Source organism: Colobus angolensis, unplaced genomic scaffold, assembly GCF_000951035.1.
Source record: "Colobus angolensis palliatus isolate OR3802 unplaced genomic scaffold, Cang.pa_1.0 Scaffold91, whole genome shotgun sequence".
Taxonomy (NCBI): domain Eukaryota; kingdom Metazoa; phylum Chordata; class Mammalia; order Primates; family Cercopithecidae; genus Colobus; species Colobus angolensis.
Window position 1 is genome coordinate 7458375 of NW_012123043.1, and position 8946 is coordinate 7467320.

An 8946-nucleotide genomic window follows, 5' to 3' on the forward strand; every position below is an offset into this window, starting at 1 on the left:
TTATTACTGGCTCATGGGGAAGCTCCATCTCATTCAGGACTTGAGCCTCACAAACATTTTTCTTTTCTCACAGGCCCCTTCAGTATAGCACAGAAGGAACACAGGTTCTAGAGGTTTCCTGACCTAGACTCAAACTTTGGCTCCTCTCAAATTAATTGTGCAAGCTTTTTTTATTATTATTATTCTTAGAGACAGGGTCTTACTCTGTCACCCAGGCTAGAGTGAAACCTGGATGCAATCAGAGTGGCGCAATTATAGCTCACTGCAGCCTCAAACTCCTGGACTCAAAAGATCCTCCCACTTCAGCCTCCTAAGTAGCTGAGACCACACACCCTGATTTTTTTTATTTTTATTTTTAGTAGAGACAAGGTCTCGCTATGTTGCCCAGGCTGGTCTCGAACTCCCGGGCTCAAGCGATCCTCCCATGTCAGTCTCCCAAGTGCTGAGATTACAGCATAAGCCACTATTCCTGGCCCCTATCTTTCAATTTAAAAAAAAAAATCTGCCTCCTTAAAGTCTAGAGTGAAAATCTAATATCTCTGGCTATAATGTTCTTCTCCCAGGATCCCAAAACAACCCATTTGCAAACCACCTCCCTTTTCTTGGTCAGAATTGAATCCACTCCACTGGCGCTTGCAGTCACATCAATTTCTTTCACTCTCTGGGAGACACACAGCAAGGCGAGTCAGGAATGGGACAAACGCTCTGCTTTCAGAAAAGGAGGGCTCTTAGGGAGATGTCAACAGTTGAAAGGCTCCATCATTATTACTATCCGGGCTTTGGTTACACAGGTCTTACTTCTGCTTCGGGACTACAGTGAACCTCTCTCTTCTTCCTTCTCTATACCCTGAGGGTCTCTGCCCCCCAAAGCACAAATGTCTTCTGATGCTTTAGTCTCCTTAAACAGGGTGATGATTTGGGTTGAGTGAATTCCATCCCAATGTCCCAATGTTTTGGGGAAGTAAATTTCCCAAAAACAAAGCCACTAATTGGGTCGGCATGAAACTCCACAGTGCGGCAGGATAGGTCCTTTCACGGGTCATGTTGTGATCTGTGGGGTAGGCATTCAGTTCCAGCATTGCTACTAACTGTATGATCTTGAGAAAGTCACTTTTTCTCAGGGAAGTGATGGCCCAGGTTCTTTCCAATTTTGATACTCTATGTGATCATACAAATTGCAAGAACAAGCTGGGAGAGGTGGCTCATGCCTGTAATCCCACCACTTTGGGAGGCTGAGGTAGGAGGCTCACTTGAGACCAGAAGTTCAATCTAGGCAACATAGTGAAATCCTGTCTCAACAGAAAAAGGAAAAAAAAAAAAAAAATGCAAGAATAGTCCCTCAAGTTTCATTTTATAAAACAGATGCAAAATAAAGCAGATATGAAAACACCAAAACAAGAAATCTGCCTTAATTTCCCCAGGATCCTCCAAGTCCCTAAACCTTCTATTAGTGTTGCTCAGAAGGCAGCAATATGACTTGATCAGGTTATCCCACATCTCCTCCTTCCTTGGAAGGTAGAGATAGAAATAAAAATGCATAGAAAAGCAGATGAGGCCCAGACAAATTTATTATGCCTACATGCCCATGAGATGTCCCAGGCGGGTGACGTCTCATGGGCATTCAAGGAATCCATTAAGAATGAATTCTGAGGCTGGGCATCGCAACTCACACCTGTAATCCCGGCCCTTTGGGAGGCTGAGGCAGGCGGAACACCTGAGGTTGTCAGGAGTTCGAGACCAGCCTGGCCAACATGGTGAAACCCTGTCTCTACTAAAAATACAAAAAATTAGCCAGGCGTGGTGACACACGCCTGTAATCCCAGCTACTCAGGAGGCTGAGCCACGAGAATCCCTTGAACCTGGGAGATGGAGGTTGCAGTGAGCCGAGATGGCACCACTGTACTCCAGTCTGGGTGACAGAGTGAGACTGTCTCCAAAAAAAATAAAAATAAAAAAAAACATGAATTCTGAGGCTGGACACAGTGGCTCATGCCTATAATCCTAATACTTTAGGAGGCCAAAGCAGGAGGTTCCTTTGAGACCAGCCTGGGCAACATACTGAGACCCCATCTCTACAGAAAAATTTAAAAATTAGCCACACACAGTGGTGCATGCCTGTAGTCCCAGCTACTCAGGGTGGGAGCTGAGGTTGAAGGATCATTTGAGCCCACTGCACTCCAGCCTAGGCAACAGGGAGAGACCCTGTCTCAAAAACAAACAAAAAGAATGAACCCCACAATTTTGCTGTTCCTTTCTGTTCTCCCAAGACCCAATATTTCTCTGAGTAGCACTGAGGCTATGAGCACAGGGTATGGAGTGAGACTGCTTGCTTCAAATCCCATCTCTATCACATACTAGCTGGCTGACATCAGTGAGTGTTAGCGATTACATTACCTGCCAACTCAGCGTTATCCTGTCTATAGGCAGTAGCCAGTCTTTGGAAGGTGTTTATCCCTCCTCAATTCCTACAAATATCATGAGGCAGCCTCTCCTTGTCTCCCAGTTCCCATCCTGCCAACACTATTTAAAGAAAAATACCCAAGGAATATAGCAGTTACCTTGGTATTGTCACATTACTCCTTCCTGAGCAGGAAAGAAAAGGTCCCAAAACATCCCCTACTCCATGTGGCCCTCAGATCCCACCCTATCCCCATCCCTGACAGTTCTCCCTCCCTTACGAGGGAGGCTAAACCCAGTATGAATAATCATTTGTAAAGTACTCTGTAGTTTTCAGGGTACTTTTGCACACATGATTTTGTTTAGTTCTTGGTTAAGCAGTATTCCATTATTAATCCTGTGAGCCATGGCTACTCCCCCACCTCCATTTTATAAATAAACAGACTAAATCTTAGGTCCACAAATTGTCTGTGCTCACATACCTAAAAAGAAAGTCACTGAGACCGGGCGCGGTGGCTCAAGCCTGTAATCCCAGCACTTTGGGAGGCCGAGACGGGCGGATCACGAGGTCAGGAGATCGAGACCATCCTGGCTAACACGGTGAAACCCCGTCTCTACTAAAAAATACAAAAAGCTAGCCGGGCGAGGTGGCGGGCGTCTGTAGTCCCAGCTACTCGGGAGGCTGAGGCAGGAGAATGGCGTAAACCCGGGAGGCGGAGCTTGCAGTGAGCTGAGATTGGGCCACTGCACTCCAGCCCGGGCGACAGAGCGAGACTCCGTTTCAAAAAAAAAAGAAAGTCACACCAAGACACTGTTTTCTCTACTACTTCACATTATGATGTCCAAGTTCACATCCTGAGAACATGAGGAGCCTGAACCTTGCGGCTAGTTACAAGCCACTAAAAGGAACAGAGACCTCCTCATTTTTCTACCCACTGGTCCAGGCAGGGCTATGCAGGCTGAAGGACCAGACATGATACAGATGCAAAGCACCAGGCACAGGAGGAGTGGGGACACCACTAAGAGGGGACCAAAGGCCCACGAGGGTATAGAGTATCTGCCAGAGCATACTAGGTCATGACAAAGACCAAAGGCATTCCAGACCACCAAGGAAGTTCAAAGGAGCTCCCCCAGAAACAGCCCAAGTCCTCAGATAAACTGACCCTTCCTCACTCAGCACACCCCTTGGCCCTTTCTCACTCATGCTTCCAGTGGAGAAGGAAATGGACAAGCAGCCAGGCCTGAGAGCTTGATCAGATTCAGCTATACACACTTAGCAGGAAGCTCAAAGCCATGGAAATCAAACCTCAGGCTCTCCCAAAGGCCAAAGGAGAAGTAGCCACAGCCCGGGTCTAGGGCTCCAGCACAGAGCCACCATCTCTTCAGACCCTGGTTGCCAAGCAGAGCTATAAAATGTGCCTCGACTTAATTTTTACGTGGACACAACCTCAAGATGGGACCGCCAGACTCTGGAGGAGCTGGGATTCCAAAGGCTTACTGCCTCTCTGCTCTGGGATCGGCAGCTGGAGTTGGGAGAGGGAAGTATTTTGGGGTCCGCGTTGCCACCCGCTGGGCCATTTCTCTTCCTAATATCTTCCCAAGGCCTAATGCAGCAACAGAGTAAGTTTTCATTCAGCACTGATTCAGGGTTGGAATTCAGTGCAAATTGCTTACATCTGCTTGGCCATATCCCAAATAGGTAGTTTAGAGCAAGGAGGAGGGGCAGCACTGGCCCACTTCTCGGAGCCCGGGTAGCTGCCTGCTAAAGAATCTGGTGCCATGCTGGGACCAGCCAGCCCAGGGTACAAAACTCTCCAACAGAGTTGAGAAAAAACAGCCCAAGAGGGCTGCCAGAGACAATACAGCGATTCCATCCCACGCATGATTGGAAGGACTGGGGCAGGGAAGCTACGAAGACCCCAGAAGCGGGTGGAGATGAAGAGAAAGCAGGCCTGAAGGAGCAAGAGCAATGGCAGATCTCACTCACACTCACACACACACACACACACACACCCTCTTCAACATCAGCCAACTAGGGTGTGTGCACTAACCTCATACATTTGGTAACCTCTTCCCACAACCCAGGAGCCTGCCAAGCCCCTGGGATCCCCACCCTACTCCACCCCACACCAGCTTGGCAGCCTTGCTTGCGCTTCCTGCTGCGATTGCTCCTCCAACATCAAAGTCACCGCTGTCGGGAGCTGAAAATAAGAGACAAGTATAGGCCAGGAGAGCAGCACCTTCTCCCAGCACCGGCGAACTCAGGCCTGAGGGTCCCTCTCCCTCTTTCAAGCTTTCAGTCTCCTGCTGCTGCAGTATCCTTATAAGGGAGAATCCAATTCTACCCTCCGCCCGGCTAAGAAATGTACACATTCCCCAGGCAAAGGCCGACTTTTCACCCAGTCCACAGAAGGCACTAACCCCATCACAGGACAGGTTTTGCTTTTTTTATTTCTCATCTTAAATAAACAAACCCCAAAGCCATTGGCTGGTTCAGATCGCCCTGCAGCTGGGAGCCAGGAAGTGTGTTTAGCTAGAAGGGGGTGGGGACGCGGGTGCCTGGAGTCCCAGAGGCCCTGAAGCTGCTGGAGTGGAGTGGGGTGGGGTGGGGTGAGGGGCAACCTGCTCTGCGCGGCGGGCAGGAGCTCAGGCTCCCACGGCGTACGCCGCTCAGCCCGCCGCCAGGAACCTTCGGCTGCTTCCATTGTTGCACCTCCGCTGTTGCCATGTTGGAGGGAGAGCCCCCTGACCTCGGCTGCCTCCACTCTGGGGGCACTTTGCAGACCCCGGGGCCGATGCTACGCGCAGGGTGCGTGTCCTACCTGCGCTAGCTGCTGGCTCTGCTGCAACACCCGACGTGTCTTGTGCCCGGCGACGTGGGCTGCTCGCTCCGCGCCTCACGGGCTCGCTCTGCGGCTCCAGGCGCCTCTTGCACCAGCGCGAGAGGAGCTGGCCGGCCGCACGCCGCCTGCTCCCGGGCCGCTCCCCTCTCCAGGCTCCGCACAGACCCTAGGCTCCAAGGGGCAGAGGGAGAGGTAGCAAAGAGCGCAAGGACCAGCTTGGGGAGGTGGGGAGGGGTGCTCTCCACCGAGAGCGTGCGCGAGCTCGCAGAGTCAGGCCACCCCGGGTGAGACAATAGCGGGAGCAGCGGGCGAGAGAGGGGAAGCCATCTCCCGGACACCCGGCGCACTGCACGGCGACGCGAGGCTCGGCCAGACCCTGCCTGGACAGGCAGCCACCCGGCCGCCGGCTCCAGCCGCAGCGCCGAATCCGCCGCGAGCCGGAGGGCGGGGCGGCTGCTGGAACCCGGGCAGTCCTTCGCTTCTCCCCTCCCCTTCCCCCTCCTCCCCTTCTCTTCTCTTCTCCTCTCCTCCTCTCCCCTCCGACTCCCGCCCCACTTGCCATTGCGTGGGGGAAGAGAAACGCGCTGGCGTCAAGTTGTGCTCTGCAACCCAAGAGCCAGGATTTCCACTCCCCACTTGGGTGAGGGTTTTTGCGGATGGTCGTTACTTTCCCCTGCTGGAACCTTGGCTTTGGGTCAGAGGAAAGCGCAATCCTTCTGCTAGAAATGACGGTGCTGAGGTCCAGTTATCCGCTTCAGGAATTTCTACCATAATTACGGTAGCGATGTTCGGAGGATCCCCTACCTTGAGGGTTAGGTGGGGATAGAGAGAGGCTGTCTCTGGGCTTTACACGCTCAGTGTCATTCGTCTTTCTGTCTCCTTCCTTCCTCCCTTTCTGGAAGGGGAGTCTCGTTTGTTTTTATATTCGCCCAGGTGGATCTTCCGAGCTGCGATCCAGAAAATAGCAGTCAGCCTAAGTGGGGAGGGGAGATAGAGGATCCTCCAACCCAACTAGGGTAGTGGGGGGGGGAAAAAAAAACCTTTCATACAATATGTTATATTTTAATTTTCTACTCTAAATACCTTTCTTCCAGCAGTGGTCTCTGGAAGAATTTTCCTAAAGGCTCCACCCAAAAGAAACCATGAGTTGGCCAGATCCTCGTTTGCATTTCGTTTGTATAGTACCAACGATCACTGATCTCAAAGTATATTTTCCTAAAAACGTGAATCGTGTTTTCCTCCACTGCCCTTATTTCTTCTTTCTTTCTCGACAGACTGTGAAGATTAACACCTGATTCTCAGCCTCCCAAGTAAAACCATGATTAAATAAATTTGTTATGCTTTTCTCTTGTTAACTTGTCTTTTGTTACAGAAGTGTCGGCTATGACTCATGATGGGGAGGAAAGGGATCACCCCCCTTTCTGCTCCTACAGTGCCTTCTGTACCCAATGCTTGTGACTGGGTAGTCCACTTCACCCTCTGAATATCAAGAGTAGCGTCCTCACCTATCACGCAGGGCTGTCGTAATGATCAAAGGAGAGAATGTAGGTGAAACATCTTGATAATTAACTGAAGGCAGCTTGGTCTACACATATGTCATAATGTATATGATGCTACTCCTGATCTCAGGAGCCACAGGGGTTAAAAAATGTGTCCATGTAGGCCGGGCGTGGTGGCTCAAGCCTGTAATCCCAGCACTTTGGGAGGCCGAGACGGGCAGATCACGAGGTCAGGAGATCGAGACCATCCTGGCTAACATGGTGAAACCCTGTCTGTACTAAAAAATACAAAAAACTAGCCGGGCGAGGTGGCGGGCGCCTGTAGTCCCAGCTTCTCCGGAGGCTGAGGCAGGAGAATGGCTTAAACCCGGGAGGCGGAGCTTGCAGTGAGCTGAGATCCAGCCACTGCACTCCAGCCCGGGCCACAGAGCAAGACTCCGTCTCAAAAAAAAAAAAATGTGTCCGTGCACGTATTCACCACTTGTTCACCATACAAATATTTATGACAGCTTACTCTGTGTCTATCATCAGGTCAAGCTCAGGAGCCTGAGAGAACACAGTGTAACAGGGACCATTGGTCGTTCTATGCTGCTGGGGTGAAAAGTCTGAAGGAAAGAACTAACAGGAAGCAGGCCTGGGTAGCTGAGTGGATGATCAGATCACAGGCTTTATCATGCATTTTGGTAAGGAAAAAATTGAGTAAAGAGAAACCAGGGCATGCCAAAAAGTTTAGCTGCTGTAGGTGATAGAGAACCTGCTATGCACAAATGGAGCTGGGAAGTAGTGTGACCAGAAAAAAACTTCCTGGCATATTATAGAGAAGGATTTGGAGGATGCACTGCATGTCTTCCCTGTGCGCCTCCAGATCTTCCTGGTCCTCTGGCTTCCTAGACGGGGCTGGCCAATGGGAGCCATGGCTGAAGACTGAATAAGGAGGGAGGTCAGGGGAAACTGGATATTTATTCTTCAGGATTCCTCTCTTTGGGGTCACAGTGCACTGGCTGCCACCCTCAACCAAAGATCACAGCTTCCACGGGTGGTTCTCCCCTCCCTCTCTCTTTTTTTTTTTTTTTCTTGAGACAGAGTCTCTGTCGGCCAGACTGGAGTGCAGTGGCTCACTGCAACCTCTGCCTCCCGAGTTCAAGCAATTCTCCTGCCTCAGCCTCCTGAGCAGCTGGGACTACAGGCGCATGCCACCACACTCAGCTAAATTTTTTTTTATTTTTTAGTAGAGACAGCGTTTCACTGTGTTAGCCAGGATGGTCTCAATCTCCTGACCTGGTGATCCACCCTCCTCAGCCTCCCAAAGTGTTGGGATTACAGGCTTGAGCCACTGTGCCTCTCTCTGGATTCAGGAAATCACTCCCCTCCTTTGATTTTTCAGGCCTGGAAACATTGATTTGCTACTGGCCCTAGTAGATTGTACATTATTTCTTGTGGTTTTTAAAATTGTCTCCTTATTTTTTAACTTCTCCTGAAATTACCCCTCAAGTGCAGTGTGCCATTTGCTTTCTGCCAGGACCTAATAACACAGCTTAGGAGTGCAGCCTGGGAGCTCAACAGAGAAACCATGGCTACTTTCCAGGTGGGAAATCAGGGAATCTCAAAACAGTGCCAGAGTTGTGGCAGTGGGGATGAAAAAACCAGGTGGATACAAGAGATACTTATTAAGAGAAATCAATAAAATTGGATAAATATGTAAAATGTAGGAAATTAGGGAAGAGGAGGACGCTGGAATTATTCCCCATTTGAAGCTTTAGAAATTGTTGGCAGGTGGTACCATTCCCTAAGTTAAGGACGATTAGTAAGACAGGACCCAGGTGTTGGCAGAGGGATCTTGAGCTTAATTTTGAACATGTTGGGTTTGAGGTATCTGTGGAATGTCTAGATGGGGATGTCTAGTAGACAGCAAACTGATGAAAGTAAACTCAAATTGGGGTGTGGATAAGTGATAAGCAGCTTTGGATTCTGTAGGTTATAGGTGGTCAGTGAAGTTATAAGCCTGTATGAGGTTGTCCAGATGGGCATAAGGAGGAAAGAAGAAACAATCAGAGAGGTAAGAGAAAAACTGGAGGCCACAGAGTGTCAGAAACTAAGGTGGGAGAATCTCAGAAGAGAATGACTGGATAACAAGTGCAGCAGGAACCTCCAGGAGGGTAGGGCTGGAAAATGCCCTTTGGATGGGCAAGAAAGTCACTGGTGCTCAT

General features: G+C 50.0%; 1 protein-coding gene across 1 annotated transcript in view; it reads right to left on the reverse strand.

Annotated features, from left to right (window-relative positions):
- PIK3C2B (phosphatidylinositol-4-phosphate 3-kinase, catalytic subunit type 2 beta) overlaps nt 1–5679 on the reverse strand; it is a 79130-nt gene extending 73451 nt beyond the window's left edge. Inside the window, exon 1 of the mRNA XM_011931833.1 lies at nt 5220–5679. The gene's annotated coding sequence lies outside the window, so the exon portion shown is untranslated. The remainder of the gene's footprint in view (nt 1–5219) is intronic.
- Between the last annotated feature and the right edge of the window lie 3267 nt (nt 5680–8946).